The sequence below is a fragment of the Giraffa tippelskirchi genome, chromosome 2 (genome assembly GCF_054371585.1).
Source record: "Giraffa tippelskirchi isolate mGirTip1 chromosome 2, T2T-mGirTip1v1.2.pri, whole genome shotgun sequence".
Taxonomy (NCBI): domain Eukaryota; kingdom Metazoa; phylum Chordata; class Mammalia; order Artiodactyla; family Giraffidae; genus Giraffa; species Giraffa tippelskirchi.
In genome coordinates, this window is record NC_137276.1 from 177755505 (window position 1) to 177767997 (window position 12493).

The window sequence follows — 12493 nt, forward strand, 5'->3', positions numbered from 1 at the left end:
ATGGGAGAAAGTGTATACAAACCATATATCTAACAAGGGAATTGCATCTAGAATATAATATTAAAAAAAACCCTTAATATTCAAATAGTCATAGGATCTGAATAGATATCTCTTCAAAGAAGGTAAACACATGGCTAATAAACACATGAAAAGATGCTGAACATTATTAATTATTAGGGAAAAGTGCATCAATCCCACAATTTGATACTACTTTGCACCCACTAGGATGTCTATAATGAGTAAGACAGATACTAACACATGTTGGAAAGGATAAGGTGCCTGTGGGTATGGAAAACAGTCCCTTAGCTCTTTGAAAGGTTAAAAACAGAGCTGCAATAAGACCCAGCAATGCCACTCATAGGCATATACCCAAAAGAAATGAAAACATGTTCACACATAACTTGAATACAAATGTTCCTATCATCACTGTTCATAATAGTCAAAAGGTAGAAACAACTCAGATGTCCTTCAAATATTTGTATCATCACTATTCGTAATAGCCAAAAAGTAGAAACAACTCAGTTGTCCTTCAGCTAGTGAATGGATAAATACAACTGTGGTTTATCCATACAAAGCAATATTATTTGGCCCTATAAAGGAGTGATGGAGAAGGAAATGGCAATCCACTCCAGTATGCTTGCCTGGAAAATTCCAAGGGCAGAGGAGTCTGGGGGGCTTCAGTCCATGGAGTCACAAAGAGTCAGACACGACTGAGCACACAGTACAGTATAAAGGAATGAAGTACTGACACGTGCTCCAACATAGATGAAACTTGAATATACTATACTAATTGAAAAAAGCCAGTCACTAAGTATCACATATTGTATGATTCCATTTACAGGAAATGTCCAGAATATGCAAGTCTGTAGAGTTGCAAAGTAGATTGGTGGTTGCCTAGACCTGGTTGTGAGGAGTGGAGGAGGGGTAAGGAGTGATTGCTAATGGGCAGGAGGTTCTTTTGGGGATTGATGAAAATGTTCTAAAATAGATTGTGGACAACTTTATGAAAGTATTTTTAAAAATACCGAATTCTACAACTTAAATGGATGAATTGTCTGATTATGGGGATTATATCTCAGTAAGCTTTTTAAATAAAAAAGAAACTTGAGATCTGAGGAGAGGATTATCGACAGAGGCAAGACTGAAGAACACTGCTGAAGGCCAGATAATAATAATAGCCATTATTGTGAGGATTCACATGCCAGGCACTGTGCTCGGTGATTTTCCTGCATCATCTCCTTTAATTTTCACCACAAACACATAAATATCAGATCCTTTTCCCTCATTCTACAAGCAATACAATTAAAGCTCAGAAAGCATATGGAGGTCAACAGCAAGAGACGAGACAAGATGCAGCCCAGGTCTGCATCAGTCTGGAGTCTGTTTTCCTGTGCCATGCTGTCTTCCCAAGTTTTGCTTTTGTATTTAGCTTCAACTTCATAGGTTCAGCTAAATGTCAATGTCTTTAGGCCAAACTTTTCCCCCCCTGCACTCCCACAATTTTGTGTCCACTGTCATCTCTGCAATGTTAATAAAGAGACGCATTCTCCTTACCTCCTCTACACTCAGGAGTCCTAGAAGCACAGTCACCGGCCTCTCTGCATGGAGTGATTTCCCCAAGTTCAGAACACTGACTAAAAGTGTAGAGATAACACATTTCCCCTTTTTCTTCTGCTTGGAGAGGTTATGGTTGAGAAGAAAAATGCTAATCTCAACTCTTAGATAGAGATAATGACCACACCCACCCCTTTTCAAACTGGTTCCCTCAGGTTTTGAGATTTTAATGCTCTTCGCCAGTTTTCCTCACCAATGAACTGCAGACCAGTAAGGGTTCAAGAAATTTTATCTTCCTTTTCGCCTTGGAGTACAGAATGAAGCAGGGCAAAGGCTACTAGAGTTTTGCCACGAGAACGCACTGGTAATAGCAAACACCCTATTCCAACAACACAAGAGAAGACTCTACACGTGGACATCACCAGATGGTCAACACCGAAATCAGATTGATTATATTCTTTGCAGCCAAAGATGGAGAAGCTCTATACAGTCAGCAAAAACAAGACCAGGAGCAGACTATGGCTCAGATCATGAACTGCTTATTGCCAAATTCAGACTTAAATTGAAGAAAGTAGGGAAAACCACTAGACCATTCAGGTATGACCTAGATCAAATCCCTTATGTGTATACAGTGGAAGTGACAAATAGATTTAAGGGACTAGACCTGATAGACAGAGTGCCTGATGAACTACGGACAGAGGTTCGTGACATTGTACAGGAGACAGGGATCAAGAAAATCCCCATGGAAAAGAAATGCAAAAAAGCAAAATGGCTGTCTGAGGAGGCCTTACAGAGATAGCTGGGAAGAGAAGAGAAGCAAAAAGCAAAGGAGAAAAGGAAAGATATTCTCATCTGAATGCAGAGTTCCAAAGAATAGCAAGGAGAGATAAGAAAGCTTTCCTCAGCGATCAGTGCAAAGAAATAGAGGAAAACAACAGATTGGGAAAGACTAGAGACCTCTTCAAGAAAATTAGAGATACCAAAGGAACATTTCATGCAAAGATAGGCTCGATAAAGGGCAGAAGTGGTATGGACCTAACAGAAGCAGAAGATATTAAGAAGAGGTGGCAAGAATACACAGAAGACCTGTACAAAAAAGATCTTCACAACCCAGATAATCACGATGGTGTGATCACTCACCTAGAGCCAGACATCCTGGAATGTGAAGTAAAGTGGGCCTTAGAAAGCATCACTACGAACAAAGCTAGTGGAGGTGATGGAATTCCAGTTGAGCTATTTCAAATCCTCAAAGGTGATGCTGTGAAAGTGCTGCACTCAATATGCCAGCAAATTTGGAAAACTCAGCAGTGGCCACAGGACTGGAAGAGGTCAGTTTTCGTTCCAATCCCAAAGAAAGGCAATGCCAAAGAATGCTCAAACTACTGCACAATTGCACTCATCTCACATGCTAGTAAAGTAATGCTCAAAATTCTCCAAGCCAGGCTTCAGCAATACGTGAACCATGAACTTCCAGATGTTCAAGCTGGTTTTAGAAAAGGCAGAGGAACCAGAGATCAAATTGCCAATATCCGCTGGATCATTGAAAAAGCAAGAGTTCCAGAAAAACATCTATTTCTGCTTTATTGACTATGCCAAAGCCTTTGACTGTGTGGATCACAATAAACTGTGGAAAATTCTGAAAGAGATGGGAATACCAGACCATCTGACCTGTCTCTTGAGAAACCTGTATGCAGGTCAGGAAGCAACAGTTAGAACTGGACATGGAACAACAGACTGGTTCCAAATAGGAAAAGGAGTCCGTCAAGGCTGTATATTGTCACCCTGCTTATTTAACTTATATGCAGAGTACATCATGAGAAACCCTGGGCTGGAAGAAACACAAGCCGGAATCAAGATTGCCGGGAGAAATATCAATAACCTCAGATATGCGGATGACACCACCCTTATGGCAGAAAGTGAAGAAGAACTAAAGAGCCTCTTGATGAAGGTGAAGGAGGAGAGTGAAAAAGTTGGCTTAAAGCTCAATGTTCAGAAAACTAAGATCATGGCATCTGGTCCCATCACTCCATGGGAAATAGACGGGGAAACAGTGGAAACAGTGTCAGACTTTACTTTTTTGGGCTCCAGAATCACTGCTGATGGTGACTGCAGCCATGAAATTAAAAGACGCTTACTCCTTGGAAGGAAGGTTATGACCAACCTAGATAGCATGTTTAAAAGCAGAGACATTACTTTGCCAACAGAAGTCCGTCTAGTCAAGGCTATGGTTTTTCCAGTGGTCATGTATGGATGTGAGAGTTGGACAGTGAAGAAAGCTGAGCACCGCAGAATTGATGCTTTTGAACTGTGGTATTTGAGAAGACTCTTGAGAGTCCCTTGGACTGCAAGGAGATCCAATCAATCCATCCTAAAAGAGATCAATCCTGGGTGTTCATTGGAAGGTCTGATGTTGAAGCTGAAGCTCCAATTCTTTGGCCACCTCATGCGAAGAGTTGACTCATTGGAAAAGACCCTAATGCTGGGTAGGATTGGGGGCGGGAGGAGAAGGGGACGACAGAGGATGAGATGGTTGGATGGCATCACCGACTCGATGAACATGGGTTTGGGTGGACTCCGGGAGTTGGTGATGGACAGAGAGGCCTGGCGTGCTGCAATTCATGGGGTCGCAGAGAGTCGGACACGACTGAGTGACTGAACTGAACTTACATTCAAACCTCTAGTCTGGAATGGGATGACTGTAACAGAAGAGACAAAATATAAAGGGGGCTCACTGACCCAGTCTCTGGGCTCAGTAATCATAGCAGAATCCTGGGGACCATTTAAACTGAGACACTAAGTGCCTCCTAGGGAAACTGTGATACCTGTTTACATATACCCTAACACTCCTTCCATATATATATATATGAGAAGCAGCAGAAGACACTTTACTATAAAATGTGTGTGTGTGTGTGTGTGTGTGTGTGTGTGTTAAAGTCACTCAGTTGCGCCTGACTCTTTGCTACCCTATGGACTGTAGCCCGCCAGGTAGCTCTATCCATGGAGTTCTCCAGGCAAGAATAATGGAGTGGGTTGCCATTTCCTTCTCCAATAAAACAAAATATCCCAATGTTTATGTGGGCTTCCATTGTGGCAGACATTGTACTAGTCTTTCTCTTTTTTACTGAAATAACGCTGGTTTATAACATTATGTAAGTTTCATGCGTACCACATTATATTCTGACTTCTGTGTGCACCGCAGCATGCTCATCACCAAAAGTCTAGTTTTCATCTGTCATCATAGAGTTGACCCTCTTCCCCTCTGGTAACCATTACTGTGTTCTCTGTATCTACGTGTTTGCACTAGAGCCTTCACAGACATCGTTTATGCCTCACACAACCCACTGTGGGAGGTCCTCCTAATGGACAGATGAGGAAATAGAAGGTAGAAGGGCAGGAATCATTTCTTCAAGGTCACTCAGTCAGTGAGGGAAGCGACCAGAAACCTTCCAAGGGTCTATGTGACTCTAGTGCCAGGTCTCTCCATCTCTCTATGACACCACCTTCCACATCTTTTCTGTTATCATCACACCTCATTTCATGGAGGTTGTTCTAAAAACAGTATAGAGGAACATGATTCTAACCTGAAAATATGTTTACAAGTAATCCTGCTTTATCAGACAGAGGATGAGATGGTTGGATGGCATCACCGACTCAATGGACATGAATTTGAGCAAGCTTCGGGAGCTGGTGATGAGCAGGGAAGCCTGGCGTGCAGCAGTCCATGGGGTTGCAAAGAGTCAGACACGGCTGAGCGACTGAACTGATACTGATGCTTTATCAACGTAAAAATACTAGATTAAACATTTAAAAATACTAAGATTATGTACTATGACCAAGTGGGATTCATTTCTGGAATGCAAGAATGACTCAGTATTAGGAAATCTATTATTATGAACATGACATTATGAAAATGCAAAATAATCACATGATTATTTTTAAGATGAAGAAGAAAAGTTTTCAAGATATTTCCTGATAAAAACACTCAAGAAAATAGGAAATGAAACATATTTTCTAAAGCCAGAATTGTGCTTAATGTGGTAATATTAGGGGAATTTCTAATAAGATTAGAAATGAGTCAGGAGTGTCCACTGTATCTATTACTGTTGAACACAGTCCTGGAGAAATTAGCCAGTAGAATTTAAAGAGAGAAAACAGTAAGAAGTACAGGAATTGGAAAAGTAAAACTATTTTCAGGTAATTTGGTAGTTTACCTAGAGAACCTGAGAACATCAATGATAAGCTAACACAAACAATAAAATGAACGTACTCTATTTTGAAATGCTAAAGATAATGTCAATTTTTAAAAAATTTCAGAGATAGTTTCAGAAATAATTTCAGAATAATTGTAGAAAAACTGCAAGAATAGCACAAAAACATTCTTTCTGGAACCATTTGGGGATAAGTTTTGAATGTGGTAACCTTCTGTCCTGAATTGGACATTCTGCAGATAACCACCGACATAAAGATCAAAATCAGGACGTTATCATTGACCCTTATGGACACTGAACTCACAGACTCCATTCAAGTACAATAAATTGTCCCAATAATATTCTTTATAGGCTCTAATTAAGGATCATGTGTTGCATTTAATGGTCATGTCTCTTTAGTCTTTTCTTGGTCTGAAAGAGTGCAGCATGGGTGGCCTCTCACAGGCTAATTAATTCTCACTTCCACCCCTCTGCACTGGGGGTGATGGAAAAGACAGAGAAGTATCACAGACAAATGCCATTCTGCCAGACATATAAAATGAATAATTGCTTGAGTGGGTAAAGAGATGCCTTTTATTTTTACTACTATAAAACTTTTAAAGCAGACTGTAAAAATAGAAATATATTAAAGCATTTACTCTTTGCTGAATTCTTCCGAGTTAGAATGTTCACAAGAAAAAACCTCCTTTCCGAATGGTCTCAGACAATCTCTCTTAAATTAGACTGAGCACTACATATCTGAGATCAGCATATTCTCAGGTCTGTTTTTATCTTCAAGTAAATCACAGTTAGGAAGCTGGTTCCTAGATTAAATTTTAAACAGGCATACAGAAAACACAACTATCCCTATTGTGTTATATATGAATTCCGAGTTAAGAAAATATCTAATCTAACCACCTCAAAGTTCTGTTAAGAATTCTTGGAATTCTATTATATTACCACCAATTCCATAAGGAGCTAGTTTGAATTTCTTTGTATGTAGAGCTTGCAACTACTTTTGTCTAGTTATATTTTTATGATAACCAAATCATTAGCTTCCATCCATTTTGACTGTTGACTATCTGAAGGTTTTTGAAAGCAGAACATGTGTCCAGGTAACTGTCATGTTATGCTTGCTTGATGAATCCTTGTCCTCATTATGTTTTATGGGTAACTTAGATATACTATTGGATATTCCTTATTCCTTCAGCCCAAATAGCTTTCTTTTTTCTTTTTTTTTTTTAAAGCAAATTCTAGATTTCCTTGAGTACCTGAGGTCCATGCTTCTTAAAGCTTACTTAATGCAAGTGTTTATGAATGCTGATGTTCTATTTTCTAGTCATCTCTCTGGTGGCAGAATACCACTCTTCTTTTTCTTGCTCCCTTTCTTTATGGGAGCCATTTTTCTCAGAATAGGTTGGGAAAAAAAAGAGATAGTGATTATGGGAAGGGTCAGTTCCTCTTCTGGGCTGCCTGGAGGGAAGGCAACACCAGAGAGTTTTTTAAAAATACAAATTTCTTAACCCCATTCTAGACTGTCTAATCAGAAGCTGTGGAGGTGGATCCACTAATATGCATTTTTAAGTTTACCAAGAGATTTTTCCTTGACTGGCATTGAGAAGGTGTTTTCTACATATTAGTTTAGCAGAATGGTACCTATGAAAGCCTAAAAATTGAGAAAATGATGCTGTCTATATCTCCTTCTTAGCAAGCCATGGCTAGTATTGCCATATGCATTTAAAGAAAGTCTATTTAATTTTGTTTAACTCAGCATTTCACCAGTTTATTTGCGAATAGAACATACTTTTTTTTCTTAACACAACTCATATTACTATAGCACAGTCAAAAGCACAGACTTTGTGAAATATTGGTATAGAGAATATGACTCACCCTGTCACCCCCTCTTTATTAACAGTCAGCAACTCTTTGATGTTTGGCAACTCAGTAATAAATGTAACCACAGCTATTCATTAGGACTATTACACAAGGTTTCATAAAGCCTTCATGCCCAGTGTTACTCTCTGGCTCTTCCTCTGCTTATTCCTAAAAGTGACCAAAAAAAAAAAAAAAACCTGACAATAGTTATGATAACTAATATACCTTGATTGCCGAACTATGTTTTAGGCTCTGTTCCAAGCACTTTGTAGGCATTATACCACACAATCCACAGCCCTGTCAGTAGCTTGCATTATTATAACAATGGTACGATAGGATGCTGAGAAACAGAGAGATTAAGTAGCCAAACCTAAGAAAATACACAATTAAAAAGTGGTGATGCAGGTATTACAAACATTAAATCTGACTCAGATTTAAAGCCTATTGCATTAACCACTCAGTATTTTGCTTGAGCTTTAGTCATTGGTCTTCCTCTACATGCTCCTCCTTAACAGTCTCATTCAACCAAAGCTTGACCTTGGTCTAAGCTCTCCCCCTAAATTGCTCTCTCTTCTGAGCCACAGACCCACTTCTCCAACTGCTTATTAGACATTTCAGTGAGGAGCTATTGTTGGAATCTTAAACTCAACTTGTTTCTAACAGAATCTCATCTTTCCCCTCCAAACTCATCCCTCCTGTGTGTCTTCTCTTCCCAGTCATTCATGCATGTCTTCATGTGACTCATATGAACACCTACTGTGTGTTTGTACTGTGCTCTATTGAGGATACACATAAAAGTGAACAGGACTCTGGTTCTTACTCCTAGTGTCTAGCACTCCATAACTTTAGTGAATGCATGTTCCATCATGTTCTTTCTCTTTCTTTGTTATGTCCTGTAATCTCCAGTGGCTAACATTTTATTCTCTAAATTATTCATAAATTATATTCAGTTGAAAGGGAATTTGACAGTCCTGGATTGTTTTCCTATGACAGGTTGTTGGCACATCCATAGGTGCTGTGGTAGGCTGTATTGTAAGGAGGATAGCACCATCCCACATGCTTTTCTTACAACATGATGTCAGTGGTCCTTATCATGAGGTGGGGTCTACATTTCCTCCCTTTGGATCTGGGTGGGTCTATAGCTCCAGTGGAAGTGATACTTTTCAAGGCTGAGTTCTAACAGGCAAAACAGCTTCAGCCTGGCTGTTTGGGGATGTCTATGCTAAGAACCCAGGCCCCAAGCCAGAAAGACTACACAGAAGGTATTTCAGGTGACAGTTCTGACCGAGGACCCAGCTGACAGCTGGCACCAAACTCCAGACTAGGGGGTAAACAAACCTTCAAATGATTCCTATTTCTGGCCTTCAGTCCACTCTAGCTTTTGATGAGTGTAGCAGAGATACGCTGTGCCCTCTGAGCCTTACCTGAATTGCAGATTTGTAAACAACATAAATACTGTCATTGTTGTAAGCCACTGAGTTTTGAGGTGGCTGGTTAGGTAGCAATAGATCACCAGAACAGATGCCTATCTTTGTGTCAATCAGCTATTGCCTGACACCAGTTCCCTGGCACAAAGCTCAGTGCCTGGAAGGAGTTGTTGCCAGGGAGGCAGGCATCATGATTAAATGTCAATTAGGTTCCATTCTTTTTAAATGTTTAATCCTTTCTAGCACATAATAAAGTGTTTTACATGGAGAGTACATCAAATAAATATTTACTGAGTTGAATTGAAATATATGGTGGTAGTAAGAACATGTATTTTGCTGTCAGATGTACTATTTCAAATCACCACTCTAGATGCCACAGCTTTGGAGTAGAGAGTAAATTGCATCCCTAATCTGTCACTGCCCCTTCTTCTGAAACTGATGTGAGTTTTAAAATACTTAAGGCATGTGAAGCACCTAAGAGTGTGTGGTTCATGGTAGATCTCTTCCTCAATCCCTACCTCACTCTCAAATTTTTAAATAGGAGACATAAGGATAAAATGAGAAAAACTGAAACCTGATTATGAAGGATCCTGAATGTATGGTTAAGGTCCCATTTTTAGACAATGGGGATTCATGAAAAATTACAGGGATGTGATATGCATAAGGTAATTTTTGAAGATTAATAAAGTTCTAAAGTGTAGAATGAGAGACCGGATAGAGAAAAACCACTTAGGAAGTTAAAGTCAATGTCTAAGCATGTTAGGGTCTAAATATTATCTACAACGTGTGATCAGGGTGATATCAGGTCTAGATTGAATGGCGGGATGATATTACAAAAGGAGTTTCCATAAACTTTGAGTTGGCATCTACAAAGATGTATAAAGGACTAGAGGAGTCCGAAACTGACCACAATAATGTGACAGCATCTATTAAAAATTGTTCACATAGGGCATTCTATGATCCACCAATGTCACCCCCCAAAAATCTGTCTTATAAAGAAGAGATAGCAAAAGTACTTAAAGTTATATGTGCCAAGATATTTACTGCAGCCTTGTTTGTGGTAGGACAAACCACAGTTTTTTTTTCTTTATTGAAAAACTGAAATCACCATCAGTCTGACAATGGTTAAATGAACTATGGTATGTCTATGCAATGGAATCATATGAAAATGAGTAAATCTAAGGAAATTGATTGCAGCCATGAAGTTAAAAGATGCTTGCTCCTTGGAAGAAAAGCTATGACCAACCTAGACAGCATATCAAAAAAGCAGAGACATTACTTTGCTGACAAAGTCTGTCTAGTCAAAGCTATGGTTTTTCCATTAGTCATGTATGGATGTGTGAGTTGGACCATAAAGAAAGCTGAGCACCAAAGAATTGATGCTTTTGAACTGTGGTGTTGGAGAAGACTCTTGAGAGTCCCTTGAACTGCAAGCAGGTCCAACCAGTCCATCCTAAAGGAAATCAGTCCTGAATATTCATTGGACTATTCAGCTGAAGCTGAAACTCCAATCCTTTGGCCACCTGATGTGAAGAGCTGACTCATTTGAAAAGACCCTGATGCTGGGAAAGATTGAAGGCAGAAGGAGAAGGGGACAACAGAGGATGAGATGGTTGGATGGCATCACCGACTCAATGGACATGAGTTTGAGTAAACTCCGGGAACTGGCGATGGACAGGGAGGCCTGGCGTGCTGCAGTCCATGGGGTCACAAAGAGTCGGACACAACTGAGTGACTGAACTGAACTGAAATGAACATTTTAAGTGAAAAGAGAAAATTGTAAACCAATGTGCCTAATGTCATCTTTTGTCAAAAGCACAAGAAAAGCCTAAGTTTCAGAAAAAAAAAAGACTGAATTAAAGGCTATCTAGAAAGAATTTATGAAAATTTTTCCAGAGTTGCTGACCATTTATTACATTTTATTAATAAGATGTATGTCATAAGTAATAAATGTGAAAATTACAAAAACATGAAAAGAAAAGAAAGACTAAAACCCATGCTGTTTTCCTCTGGGGACTGGGAATGGAGGGGTGATGGGTGGCGTGATCTTAAAATGTTTGAATAACTTGCATAATTTTACATTTTGGTATTCTTTTTTTCTTTAATAAAAGCATAAAAACATTTTAAGTTTGCAAATTTCTTACCAATACAAGCAAAGAGTACCATTAGCAGAAACAGTTTAAGATTTGGGGAAAAGATGATGATTCCATATAGATTAATGTGTATTTGGTATAAAGAGCTAAATGGTGGTGGCAGTTGTGGTAGCTGTTGGCATCAGTGGTCAAAAGAGTGCATGGGCAAGACTTCTAGGTCCTGGCTCTGGTAGGGCTCAGGTAAAAAATGTAGTCCATCTGGGCAGGGCTCACAGCTAAGACTTAGAGTCAAAGGCTAGACTCCTAAGTCAGCATCATGGAAAAACAATACCACAGATCTCTGTTTCTGCCTGTCCCGGGATTGGAGGGAATAATTCTGCCCAACACAGCCTGTTCATGCTCTCTGTGAGATGCCCTAATAATTAACCTTGGGCCTTCTAACCTAATATGAATGTTGGGAGGTAATATATCTTACTGGTGAATTAGTCTTTATGAAATTATCTATCCTCACCTTAAACTTAATCATGTTTTTATCCCATGGTACATCTATATCTACTTTCATGCCTATATTTCTATCATATTTACAACATCTGTATTACCTATATATCTGGCTAGATGGATGGATAAATAGATATAGGTAGATATCTCTATCTTCATATTCTCATGTCTCATATAAAATAATAAACATTTATTCAAATTTATCTTTGAATGATACAAGGTATTGGATCCTCTTAAATATAGGTGGGTAGTGGTTGTGGTTTAGTCATTAAGTTGTGTCTGACTCTTGTGACTCCATAGACCATAGCTACCTAGGCTCCTCTGTCCATGGGATTTCACAGGCAAGAATATTGGAGTGGGTTGCCATTTACTTTTCCAGGGGATCTTCTCGACCCAGGGATCAAAACTACCTCTCTTGCATGCAGGCAGATTGTTACCGCTGAGCCACGAGGGCAGCCCAAATATAGGGTAACCATATTATAAAAATGGAGCATTACATGGGGTATTACAGTGGTATGTTACAGAGCCAGGGTTTTATTACAGGATTACTGATTGCTTCTCCAGATGGACTTAAATTGATGATTCTAAGAAAATTTTGGCCAAGATCCCTTTTGGTTTATCAACCCAAGAAATGTGCTTGCCACTTCTCCTGGGAATATCCCAATTTTCTTCATGCACTCAAAATTATTTGGCCCCCTCAAAAAAAAATACTATATTTTATTAAGTGAATATTATTATAAAAGCCCAATAATGACTTTTTTTAGCATATGAAATCCTCTTTTAAAATCTGTTTAATATTTAATAAACCTTCTGTTCAGTTCATTTCATTTCAGTTGCTCAGTCGTTTCCGACTCTTTGC

The 12493-nt window shown here is 39.2% G+C and overlaps 1 protein-coding gene across 3 annotated transcripts in view; it reads right to left on the reverse strand.

Moving 5' to 3' along the window:
- PHLDB2 (pleckstrin homology like domain family B member 2) overlaps window positions 1–12493 on the reverse strand; it is a 162098-nt gene that overhangs the window by 127517 nt on the left and 22088 nt on the right. Inside the window, exon 1 of one of the 3 annotated variants that reach the window (XM_081542532.1) lies at window positions 1555–1603. The exons of the other annotated variants lie outside the window; for them this stretch is intronic. The gene's annotated coding sequence lies outside the window, so the exon portion shown is untranslated. Of the gene's footprint in view, window positions 1–1554; window positions 1604–12493 lie in introns of those variants that run through there. 3 annotated transcript variants of the gene reach the window in all.